At 38.6% G+C, this 13546-nt stretch overlaps 1 long non-coding RNA gene and 1 pseudogene across 2 annotated transcripts; one reads left to right on the top strand and one right to left on the bottom strand.

The window, feature by feature from the left end:
- Positions 1-418: 418 nt before the first annotated feature.
- LOC148652316 (uncharacterized) lies at positions 419-3475 on the top strand. The gene is made up of 2 exons (XR_015925288.1): positions 419-1209; positions 3109-3475. It is a non-coding gene; the product is annotated as an uncharacterized LOC148652316 (long non-coding RNA).
- Positions 3476-5932: 2457 nt separating this feature from the next.
- On the bottom strand, positions 5933-9669 carry LOC148652315 (deoxyribonuclease-2-alpha-like; annotated as a pseudogene). Its single transcript, XR_015925104.1, has 4 exons — positions 9660-9669; positions 9123-9281; positions 8368-8559; positions 5933-6697 (listed from the first exon to the last, which is right to left on the bottom strand). The product of XR_015925104.1 is annotated as a deoxyribonuclease-2-alpha-like (transcript).
- Between the last annotated feature and the right edge of the window lie 3877 nt (positions 9670-13546).

Here is a 13546-nt window from a genome sequence, read left to right as displayed (position 1 = left end):
CCCTTTTTTAAAGTTTATTTTCTAAAAAATAGAAGAAAATAAGGGAGCGTTTCCAGAAATACGTACAAGTCAGGTTTACAGCAGGCTGGTAGCAAGAGTCTGACTCCTACCCTCGTACATGTTGTTTTCCCCTGTTTACTATAACACCATTTAAACGCGACACAACATAACAACTCAACTCACTAAGAAATTAACTCACAACACACAGACAGTTTTCATCTAGCGACTTAACACAGTTAGCTAACGAAGTTCAATTTCGTCTCTGAGAACCCGCAGAGCCCGAATACACTTTTGATACTCTTAAAACAAATATAAACGAGTAAACCTTAAACCGAAACTATGACATCAGTAAACATAAATTTACAGACCTTTTAAAAAAGCCTTATTACTTCAGATCTTACCTAACAGATTAGAAAGAACCATGGGAGAGAAAGTCAGGCGGACAGCAGGCTGGAAGCGAGGGTCTACCAGCCCGCACGAGGCGCTGTTCCCGATTCCCGTGCCCAGCTGCACATCACCTGGTTGCACAAGCTTGACTTTTCATTTTCATTACTATATTTTCAGGTTGTGTTTTTCATACCACTACCGAATAAAAAACATATTTTAGAGGAAGATGTCAGCTTGATTAAAAAATATTGCTCCTTAAGCCTAGTCCCTTACTGTACTAATTCTGCCACCTACTGGACAAGGTAATAAATAAAACAAGAAGAAAATCATAGAATATAACACCCACATTACAGGCCAGCCAAGTAAAGGGTGTAAGATGACCAGGGGAAGGGTCATTCATAACAGGTATTTTCAGAATGACCTAGTTAAAATACTAGATATGGACCTGAGCAAAATGGCTGCCAAAAAGAATAAGCTGACCCGTATATGGAAAGGGTCTACCCTGAGAAACAATGAGACACAGCTGAGCCGCATCAGGAACCGAAATATAAGTGCCCCGGAGGCAGTGAACAGGGAGAAAGATAGAGAGGAAATAGGTTTATGTGAAAGATCAGACTTAGGAATAATGGACTACTGAAGGGAGAAAAGGTTTATGGTTTATGGTTTATGGTTTATGGTTTATGGTTTATGGTTTGCGGATTGGGTTTATTACGGACTTTTGGAACTCGGATCGGAACAGGATTAAGAGAGCGGATTACGGACTGGATTTGGAAGATAGTTGGAGGAAGAAACGCCACGAAACTCAGGAAAGAAAAGTGTGGTGTGAGTAATATAATAATAATAATAAACTTTATTTTATATAGCGCCTTTAAAGGTGGCTTCTCAAAGCGCTTTACAGGATGACAATAACAATAAGAAGACTACAACAATAAATAAGAAAATTTCACAAGACAGGACACAATTATAATTACAACAATACAACAATAACAATAGAGGAGACCGTGGAAGATGGTATTAAGAAGAGCAGAGGGGTGAAGAATGGAACCAGTTAAGTAAAGGCTTTTCTGAAAAGGAGGGTTTTGAGTCTGGATTTGAAGGAGTTTAGAGAAGGTGACTCTCTAATATCCTTGGGCAAAGAGTTCCAGAGCTTGGGGGCATAGCAGGAGAAGGCCCTGTCGCCCATACAATGTAGACGGGCTTGGGGGACAGTAAGGAGGGCAGAATTTGAAGAGCGGAGGTTGCGAGGTGGGGAGTAGGGCGATAAAAGTTCAGACAGGTATTGAGGTGCCAAGCCATGTAAAGCCTTGTAGGTGAGCATGAGGATTTTAAAGTCTGCGCGGAATTTGACCGGAAGCCAGTGCAAGGACTCCAGGATAGGAGTAATGTGAACACTTGCACTAGACCTGGTCAGGATTCTGGCTGCTGAATTTTGGACATACTGCAGTACTTCTCTCATTTGCATAAACTTTCCCCCGGAGACACCACAAGGGATATCTGAAGGACTGAAAAGTGCACTGATTGTCACATTATCTAAGGTTGTCTTTTAAAATGTACTTGTATTCCATTAATAGCATCTATTGCATTGCCCGAGAAAATCAGAAATTACTGTATGTAAATTGTTGGAATTGGGTTCCTATGAAAAAGACTTGTGAAGAAACCCAGCTGGGACTCAAAACCCTTGGTATCTCTTCAGAAGAAGAGAATGCAATGTGCCCCAAGCAGTATGATTTTCGAAACACGGATTTAGTACCAGAAACCAATTTGTAGCTATTTTGTGACCCAGTGGTGAATAGCGGAGTTATTCCAAATCCACTAGATGGCGGTTCCTGACGGTTGAGTCCAGCGTTCTGCGCATGGGCAGTAGGGACTAAGAAGCAGTGAGTTACCGTTAAAAAGAACCCGTAACTTCTACAGAGTCGTAACGGTAAATACGGTGTCATTTCCCTAAATGAGTATAGAGGGGTATTTCATAGGATTGAGACAAGATTAGCAAGACGGATATTGGATTTTAACGGAGTACACTGAAGCAGTAGAGTATTTAGGCAACTACTCGGGCTGGGGATATCTGTTTATTGGTTTGTTAGTAATGGGTTTCACATGCTCCTTGTATTTTCTCTTCCTTCATTCTTTACAGGGACTTATGTTTAGCACCGTTTAAGTGTTCGCAATTGTAGGTATCGTACTAATTATCGTAATGTAGTTCTCGGTGAGGGCTGAGAGGTGAGCGGCTTATTTCTGAACGCGCTGCGTGAACCACTGCCGTATTTTGTGTATATAGAAATATCGTTATGTCTTTTATTTTTTTAAACCAAGAACATATCAGACCACATAGTCGCCTAGAAATAAAGAACCCAAAATGTGTCCTGTGCTAATTATTCTTTGCCAGGCTACATTTATAAGAACCTTTCATCTTGTGTTTTAATTGTAATACAGTGTATTAAAATGCACAATGCTTTGGTTTTGGGAGAGAGGTAAGAAGGGAAAGCAAATGGAAGAAAAGTCCAGAATAGGCTTCTAGGCTGTGGAAAAATGAGAATAGAATATGACGTATTCCAAGGAGAAGTCGGGGAAAAATAAGACCTTAAAAGAAATCAGCCTATCACTGTTTGCTGGGAGAATGGATGAATCCTGTCTAATGCTCAGCTGACACCCTGTTAAAAGCAATAAAAGACAATGTTAGTCCTCCGTGGTTAACCTACATTTGTTGTTGCTTTAAAACAGATAACGATGGAAGAACTGAATGACATGGTGGCGTGGGTGGCAGTGTCCATTATCCGAGTGCTGCTCCCAGCCATCTCCCTGTACGATGAAAAGAGGAGATGGAGAAGAGTCTCCTAATCACCTTGCCTCTGAATTGTGGATGGTGTTCTTGAATGTGTCAACTCTCCCTTGTCGGCAAATAAGCCAAGAAGAAAGAATTCCCACCCCAGAGACTGTGCATCTTAATCATTCTGCAGACTCGGAGACTGACACTGAGACTCTACAGGTTGTCTCTAAAAGCTTGAACCACTTTCACTGGATGTATTGAGTCAGTGTCAGTCTATAGTCTCCATATTAAATGAGATGTAAAGTCTCAAATTGTGCTTAATGAGTGTTTTCTTTAGTGTTTTAATGATCCTTTCTGGTAACCGAATGGATGTAGTGTTTTTTGCATGGAATGCGCAGCAGCACTGTTTCAGAGGGTTATACAAAAGGTAAAATAGTTCATAGCTGAATGGATATGACTTAAAATTGCAGTGGTTTCCAGTACTACAACTAGTGGTAAAAGGAAATAATTCTATAAAGGTTATGAAGGCTTGAATCCATCCATTTTCTAACTGCATTATCCAATACAGGGTTGCAGGAGAGCCAGAGGCAGGATTCACTCACACCAGGGACAATTTTCACAAAAGCCAATTACTTGAAGATAACCCAAGCAAACACTTGTAGAACATACAAGCCCCACGTCTGAGGATGAACTCATGGCCCCAGTGCTCTGAGACGGCACCACTGTGCCACTTCTTATGCTACTATATTCCAGTTAAATACCAGTGTTTACTGTTGCTTATTTTAGCCAGGAAGAGATGCATTATGATCATTTGATACTGGCAAATATTCTTGTAGCACAAGGAAAGCGGTGCAAACATATTTCCACTAGGGGGAACTGTCCAGCTTTGGCAACACAGTAAATTTATGGTATATACATTTATTATTTCTGGATGACCACTGTAAATATAATTTGTCTTCTATTTCCTAAAACAATTCAATATTTCCCACTGTACTGCATACAGTATTTAGCCTTTAGAATGTAATTTGCTCAATATTAGTCTGGAAGCATGTAGTTAATACGGTAGAGGTACTATCATTTAACAGCATTCATGAGATACATTCAAACAGAATATTAATTCCATTGGAAGAGGGCCAGGGGAAGGGTCATTTATAACTGGTATTTTCGTAACGAAACGCTGTCTATACTACTGTATAGACCTAGGCAAGATGGCCGCCACGGATACCCGGCTGACCAGCTGTTGGAAAAGATATATACGGCGAAACAATGAGACACAGGTGAGCTCCGTCAGGAAACGGAATAGAAATGCCACAGAAGCACTGAGCCGGGCAGAATCTGGTAAGGTGAGAGCGTTTTGGAGGAACGAGAGATTTAGGAGTGTACTGGAAGGAATTTAAGAATAACGGACTACTGGATATGGGTTTGGGTTACGGCGCGGAGAAGTGTGGACATACGCATTTGGGAACTTAAGGATACTGGCAACGGATTGCGGAACGGATTTGGAGAGACATACGGACGAAGAACACAGAGGTTCAGTGTGGTGTGAGTTAAATCTCTTTTACACCCATTTCCCCCGGCGACGCCACACCATAGATTCAATTGAATCTTTCAAAGAGAACAACCATTTCCCTGCAAAATTAGGCTTTTCTCTGTCACTTCACAGGTGGCTCTGACAATCAGCTGCCGTTAAATTGTGGCTGGGGGCATCTGTTTCAATGGAGTTTGTACTCCCTCTTTAAGTGCGATATTAGAAATACATTTTTTTTGCTAAAAAACTGCTTTTTACAAATTAAAGATACGGCTATAAACTAATATGACGTTTTGGCTGTGAAGCCTTCTTCAGGTGTGTGGAGACACGTATATTTTTAGACGCATTTATTTAAAAAGTAAGAGCTTTTTTTTAAATGGTAAGAATGGTAAATTGTGCCATGTGAAGTTCATTTTTCAGTTTCCACTGTCTACATTCCCGGGCATGGCTTATATGTGGTTTAATATTTACCTATCGGATTAGCAAAGGTTAAAATAACACAATTGAAACAGGATGAGGAAATGTGCACACACTCCTCTGACATACTCATGAGAGAGAGTCTTTCCCCGCTTGACATGCTTTGAGCTTATAAAGAGAGATCACCCACTGGAGAAGAACACGACTGTGAGTGACATCACTGTGAGGTCACAGGCATTGAGCAGGTCAGTAAATCAAGACTTCAAGGGGAAACTCAATCCTACCCGACATTAGAGACATGTATGGCCTTTGACTTAAAAATCAGTAAATCATTAAGGAATGCTGGAAGGTTTAATAGACTTAAGATATTCTTACCAGGTCGAAACACCAGCACGACACTGTAACCTTATTCATTATAAAAATGTGACCATAAACTCTTTTAAACTGTACAGGCCTATTACAAAGCCAGTCGAAGTGGACAGCTCCACAGAGTAAACGGTCATATAATCCAGTGCTTCTAGTTGATCAATAATGTAGTAACTGTACTGTATATGAAGATGTGGTGATTGTTTTTATTTAACCTTATCCACCTGTTGCATAGGTTGTCTTGTGTTTTGCAATACGTAGTCTGTGGTGTTATTGATTTAGCTAGTAAAAATATATATATTATTCATCCATTGTGTGGTTTCTGCGTAAAAAAAAAAAACCCGCATCCACAGAAACAAAAATCACAGATATGTGCCGAACAGGACTACTAGTATCAAAATGTCAGCGTCCATTTTTGTGCTTGATATGAACTGCCTAATGGGGCCACAGGAATAATGGAAGGCAGGTCATATCCAGCACTTTTATTACAAACAAGCCTTTAAAGAAACACAAACAGAATGTACTTTTATGATTTGAAATATTTGTATATCGCCTCAGCAAAAATAATTTGACTTCCCCCCCCTATTTTCAGTACATATCCTTTCCAAATACATTTTACTTTTGCTATTAAGGTCAGTAGTGAATAGTTTAGGAACATGTAAAGGTTTATTCCATGCTGAAAAAAGAAAAGAAACATTTCAGCTGTAGAGTCTTCTTCAGGTGTCCGTTCCCGTTTCTTTTCTTCTCCTTTGCGGCCTACGCGTGTTGACGCACTACCTACTTGAGCTACTGCAGAGTTTTCTTACATATTACTTACCACCATTTGCTTTGACTTGGAAAAACTATGCAGTATCTTTTGAAAACAGCCCTTTGTCTATTTGTGCCAGCCACGTGTTACTGGCAGTCCTCAAATGTGTCAACTACCGCGAGGAAGGCCTTCCACACTCCAGGCCTGCTTGTGCACACAGCCCCGCCTCCTCTTCTCCTTTGCCTGATCTCTCGGTTCGTGTTCACGATGCAGGTCCAGTGCGGACCCCCACCCTTCGTCACACACCACTTGGAGTGGTCCACCATGATGCTGAAAGGCCTGGCCTCTGGCAGCTGCATAGTCTTCACGTTGTACACCTTGTGCGCCACAGAGCAATTCGACGGCAGAGGCTGATGAAGCTTCCCCCAGCTTTTGGCAAAGAAGTCGTCTCCTAAATAGTTAACCAGCAAACCTGAGTAGAGATCTGAAACGGAACAGAGTCACAGGTTCCCTGTAAGAATCTGTCCCAGACACACTTTCTACCCAACCAAAAACAGGAAGTGCACTTGCTACCAAAACGTCAAACTGGAACCGAGAATGTGTATTTCTTCCCCCCCTCTCTGAATGCTGTACTGTATTGGTTGCTACCCAGAACGTTCTTTTTTAAATCAGCACCACCAATATACAGTAGATCAAGTGTGAAGTGTGACATATTGCTTTTGAAGGGCAGTGTTTGAAACTTACTGGATTGTTCCTTTTCTACATAACCTTTTTTTAAATGTATTTAAATGACAACCGTTTCCAATAACCTTTAAAGTAACAGCAGAATGAGATCCTTGGATCAATTAATCAATTTCTTTTCAAAACTAGTTGAGATTAATGGAACAAACTGCACATGTTATTTAAGTCCTGGTTCCTTTCAAGAAACAGCAGGATGAGATCCTTGAATTAACTACTAAGAAATTAGCTAAATGGGCCAAATGTAACCTCTCGTGTTCTTAGGTATTAAATGGTATCTAAAGAAGCTACACAAGTTATATTTTTATCCTTTCTTATGTTTAAATCAACATACCAAGAGAAAAACATTTGATTTAAATTGTTGTATAAATAAAAGATTGAAATATTCTATTAATCAATTTGTTCAAGAATTGGGCTTTACAGGATGTTAATAAAGCACCTACAAACTACCTCAGACACAAATCCTAAACCTAAATTACTACTGAATATAAATTGATGCTTTACTAACATCCCATAAAATCTCTTTTGAAAGAAAGCGATGCTATGAAACCTTAAATCTAAAGTGTAACCGCAGAAACATGTAGGAAAGTTCAGTTGCCAGCTGGCAGATTGAGAAAGTTTCACCAAAACAAAGTATGCTTTTTTATATAAATACATCTTCAATTGGGAAAGGCTTTGAGTAAAAATAAACTGGATATTGTTCCACAAAATCTTTGTGAGAAAGTGGGTCTTGCTGGCTAGAAACAGCCAACATACAATAGAGTTAGACTTTGTAAAAATTAAATAAATTCAGATTCTGAGAGGCTCAATAAGTGCTTGTTCAGAGTAAATCAGACATTGTTGTCCAAGTTTCAGCAGTGATACATAATTCACTGAATACCAACACCAACAGGGTTGGACACTTTGGGATATCCAAGCGATCTCAAACGCGTCCGATAACTGCAACCTCTATGACCAGCTGGGCACCAGTGCTCTTGTACTGTTGTCAGTGAAAGAAAAACCATTAGTACAACTTATGCCAACTCTGACACTTAGCATCACTGTGGGGCTGTTAAGCACATATTTTGAAGAAATAAGTACATTTGTCATCTCTTCCAAGCTGGTACAGGTCTGGAACTGTGATAATTAATTTGTGATTTTAAAATATAGAGGCATGCAAAAAATTAACTATTGATCCCAAATATCTAAAATGAGAAAAATAGCTGATGTGACATTTTCACTTCCCAGGAACAAACTGCAATAATGAAGCACAGAGATTGTTTATGGATCATGGCAACTGTGTTGTTCAATATTGTTTCTGTATTTTGAATTGGAGAATAGTTTCTAAAGAAGCGATCAGTTGGGAAACAAACGTGATCAATAGACTTTACTGATTTTTTTTCTGAAGACTCTAGCTCTGCCTTGAGTGGTGCTCACCGTCATTAAATCTAGAGTATTTTGCAAAGCTGGTGAAAGTTTACCCTGCTAAAGATGTCAGGGGCAGCTGCTTAAACCAAGGCTCTTTCCTGGGATAGCATGTTCTCTGAGCCACACACTGAAGGTCTCTGTGGAAGGTTTGGGGGACGTGATAGTCAAAAGAGTAAACATGGATATACTGGAGTTGCACAGCTGTAGAGACAAGAATGAAAAATAACCAAGAGTAGGCATGGCATTTTCATACATCCAGGTCAAATGCCCCCTTTCTTTTTCCATTAGTCTGGAGAGTTTCCTTTATTTATTTTCACTTGTTAAACTATCCTCCAAGTTCTAAAATGTTGACATACATTTTCAGCAGCCACAATACACATCATTTAGATTTAATTAGAAAGTCTAAGACTATTTTGGTATTTATTTTCATCTGTATACACAATGAGGTGTAAGTCTATTAGTGTCCACCTATTCTCAGGGTTATATTAAGCTTGCATATGAAATTGAACCACCAACAGAAAATAACAGAATAGACTGGTTTTTGCCCACAGGTAAATTTAGAATAGGAAAAGAAAAGGTGCTCCAAACCAGAACAAGAATGCAAATAACCAATACTTGAATCTTAAAATCTGGAAAAATTGTACCAAAGGCTTTCAGAAAGTGATAGACAGCTGTGATGTCAATGCCATGGACATACTAAAGCTCAGCTATCAAACTTGTTCAAGAAAAGGTTCACACAGCTGTATGTACATGTGAACGCCTACCTATGTCCTTGAAGGTGCTGTATGTGTAAGTCCCGCAGAAGAAGGTCTGTGCATTTTCATGCCCACTGGAGGGCAAGAATGATGTAGAATGATTTTTCACATCTGGAAGTTCTGGGGTGCTGTGAACCAGCCACACTCCTGTCTGTAACATCACAATCCCTGAAAAAGGTCACACAAGATATATTCAAATCTCTTATCGTTTTTGATCCGTCTGGTTTTTCAGTTTCAATGTTTTTAAAGGACAAGTCTGCTCTTTTTGAACAGAGTCCATTATCAAGCCTGCTTCCAGCTGACGAAGTCAATTAATCAATTAAGTTCAAGAATCAAACGAACTGTATAATTGATCAAACTAAACAAAAAATCTTCTATTTTGGGCTAGTTTTCAGTTCTCTTAATCTGACTTTTGGCTTTTTTGTCCAACCGAATTAAACTGAACATACTTCATGGCCAAAAGTCAGATTAAGAGAATTGAAAACCACAGTCCAAAATAGGACTATTCTTAATCCTATTAATTGTTTTCATTTCTTTTCAACTGACAATTGGCCATGAAGTATGTACATTTATCTCTTAATCTCAACAATTTAATTTACTGTATTCATTTAGAAATGGGCTACTGTAAATTCAATTCAATAGAGCCCACAACAAGCATCTTTAGTTTTGTTTTACCCAGCAGATGAATTTATTATAAACATCAGTATTATATTGACTTACAGATGTGTTTTTAAACTCAGTGATTTTCACCAGGAGAAAAAGCTTTGAAGGCAACAGATTAGTTCTTAGCTTATGTGATGCCTCAGTCAAAGAAATGTAAAGGGGAAAAAAAATAATGAACAAAAACAAGATGGAAATATATACTTTAAAGCTTTATGATTCAAGTTTTAAAACCAGAAAACACAGAAAGCTGGTGTTGGTATTCTAAAGACACAGTATATACTTCGGACGTGCCATCATGTCTTGACCATACACAGTAAATCCTAAAATAAATGTTTTCTACTGAATCAATGATTTGGACAACATCTGCAGAATCACACGTGTAAATGTTCTACCCTGAAATAGTGTAAATGTTAAAATATTTTATTTTAGATATATATAAAATGAACAATTCACATCCTGCATATGTAGCAAACATTGCACTTGGCTTTAATCATAGGAATAAGCAAGCAAACCCAGCAAGTATTACAGATACAATTCTATTGTTTGTTGTGCTGTCTATGATGTTTTTTCCCCCCCATTTTCTGTGTCCTTCTGTCTTGTACATTATAAAATGTTACTTACCTTAAAGTTTGTATTTGTATTGCACAAAAGGCTTTTGAATTATAAGAGAAACCTGTGAAAATTAACAAATCGAAAAGACAATGTATATCCTGACCTCACTTTCTGGGAGATGACACAAATAATAAATAAAGGTTTCTTACCTTTTTATGAATGTAGGACAAAAAAGGCTGCAAAGTCTGCCCCACTGCACTCTTGGAGTCATTCACCAATTTCTTCCCATATACCCAGCCATTGGTATGGTCATCCATGTAGAGGTATCGCAGACCTCTTCCTTCATCGTGGTCTGGCAGCTTATACAGAAGAAACCTGTATGATTCCAAAAACACATAAAAGAGTATCACATCCTGTATACTGCTCTAGAACTGTGACACTGTACAATGTGTCCTGGGTGTTGGACAGTGTTAACTGTTGAGATCACTAGAAAATAAAAAGTGCACTTAAACAATACTAGTGTCTGTTGCCAGTCTGTGGGTGCACTGGTGCTTCTGGGAGATGAACAGAACCTGTGGCAAGAGAAGAAGGGTCAAGCAGCCTTGATCATTTCTAGGTGATGTAGTGGCCTACAAAGCAAAAATAGCTCTTGTTTTTAGGGGTCCCCCATGTTTGACATGAGCATTGTGGCAAAACTGGAATAATCTTATGTGATTAGAGCTCATTTTCTGCATTTTAAACCAGCAGAGCTCTGTAGAACTGAACTGCAGCAGTTGACAAAGAGTCAACAGTTGACTAAAAGAAGCGAGGCAAGGCAAGCATCTCACAAACATTACTCTCCTCAAGAATACATTCTGGTGAATCGTTTCAAAACGAACTATTGAAAGGAAAAAAAAAACTTTCAAATCCAATAGTAATTTTTTTATGACAAAAAAATCAGACGTTGTACCCTGGATTTACAGATGCAGCCATTCAAAGTGCGCGGCACAGGCACGTACCGGGGGTAATTGGCTACGTCATCGCGCATCGTGACGCGAGATGATGCAAAATACCGCGGTACGTGATTGGTTGACCGACGGGCACTCGTGGTGCGTTGATCGGTCGTAGAAAGATTTAAATGTCTTTACTGTGCCAGTTTAAGTATTGAATATTTATATGGAATTTTACCACTGAAGGGAAATCTTAGTAGCTGAGCATAAAAAGAATAGGAGCATACTGTAACGTGTGTGAAGGCCATAAATGATATTAATTTTGGAACATAAACATACAGTATATGGCTGGTCTCGGTACTAAACAATACACACCAGTATTTTTTCTCCCTAAACATTTTAAGCTTCGAAGTCTTTAACTAATGTGATACTGGAGTCAACAAGCATACTTTTAGAATTTGATTAAAAGGGAATATAATATGGAATTGTGTATCTAAAGAAATTAATAAAGATATCATTATATTCATATACCGCAACACAAGAATAGTACACGCTGTACATTGTCTGTTGATAATGTTTCTGTAGTGCTTTTTCAGCACTCTGCATATGACCTTGCCGGTGGCGCTGTGGGTTAGGTTCCTGACTCCCACTCTGATCGAATTTAAGTAATTTTAATAACAATGAATAGTCACCTATGCGTTACAATATAAACATTTATATTGATTTAAATCACGTTTTGATTTAAATCGCAAACACGGGTTTAAATACATGTTTTTTGATTCACAATCAGACAAATGCAACATAAATTGATATCTTTGTCTTCTAAGTATCTTAATAAACTTTCAGCATAGCTTTCTCCCCGTTTAGATTTATTTTTTCTTGGGACCTTGGGATCAAATGTGGAAAGATTATATTGTAACCATTTTTATTTTTTAAATACATTTTAGAAAAGTGTATTCTATACTAAAAAGCTGTACACCACCTCCTATAAAGATACATATTGTAATACTTTCGGGTTCGGATAGGACAGACACAAGAACTCAGACTTGCGGAGTCAAAGCAAGTTAAAGCCTTGATTTTATATATCACCTTTAAAAGTGGCATCTCAAAGCAAAGTAAATACCCAACACTGATTGTACCCATCTGTCCCCATTGTACCCAGAGAGCACAGCCAGGACAGACAGGCAAATAAGATACACTCCACAGACATTCACAACAGCGAAATATCATAAAACGTTTGCACATGTAGTTTAATTATTTGTTTTTCAGGAAGTTAAAAAAACACTTGAATTACTTATCCAGTCTCTCGAAATAAAATTATTTTTCAAGCAATGCAACTAACGTCAGGCAACGTGTTTTTTTTAATCCAACATTGACAGCCACATCTTAAATCTTGTCAGTCAGTTCTTTTTTCTCTATTTGAATTGTGGCGATTCAAACAACCTGGGATAACAAGTGGTCTCAAAGTCACCTAGCTCACAGAGCTTCAACAACAGATGACAATTCCCTTAGTCCTTCCTTAGTCTTCCTGAAATTGTCAGATTATGAGTGAATAAAAGCATTTTATTAAAAACGTTTTAATCGCGTATCTAAGGAACTAGCAGTATAACCTTGTTCATGCACAAACAGTGGCATGTGACATTATTAATTTGGGTGTCTCCTCTTGCCAGAAAGCTCTAAATTGCATTTTGAGTGCGGTTTTTGACTTTTTTTAAATTGCAACCCATAAATAAAGCTGATACTGTTTAGACTTTTAATTATTTTAAACTGTATTACAGCAGCACAATGCACAATGCAACGTAGATCGCTATCTTTGTCTTCTGCGTAATAATGTTCACCTCTCTGTCCAGCAAATTAACAATAGTAATAATAATGAACTTTATTGTATATGGCGCCTTTAAAGGTGGCTCCTCAAAGCGCTTTACAGGATAAAAACAATAACAACAATAGTGTCAGGCTGGGCAAACGATTTTTTTATAGAAATACAAAATGAGATATAATGATGTGTTCCGGTTTAGACATTAACGAGTACAGCCCCCCTCTCTGCGGGAGTGCTGGCTGTGACGAATTAAACCGGTTTCACAGGTATTTTCAAAGTAGAAGGGGACAAGATTTCCAGCGAAAGACACCTCCCCCCCTCCAAAAGTACAGTACTTACTAGTTAAGAAAGCTAGGCTACTCAATGAAATCGCTTTAACATGCTAATACGTTGGTGTAACAGTCCGGGCGTGGCAAGCTTGTAATGTCAACCCGACATTTACGGCGAAAGGAACCCTTCTTTCACTGGAA

Source organism: Lepisosteus platostomus, chromosome 11 (genome assembly GCF_059453375.1).
Source record: "Lepisosteus platostomus isolate fLepPlt1 chromosome 11, fLepPlt1.hap1, whole genome shotgun sequence".
Taxonomy (NCBI): domain Eukaryota; kingdom Metazoa; phylum Chordata; class Actinopteri; order Semionotiformes; family Lepisosteidae; genus Lepisosteus; species Lepisosteus platostomus.
The sequence above is the reverse complement of the archived record's forward strand: the minus strand, read 5'-3'. Positions and strand labels throughout refer to the sequence as shown.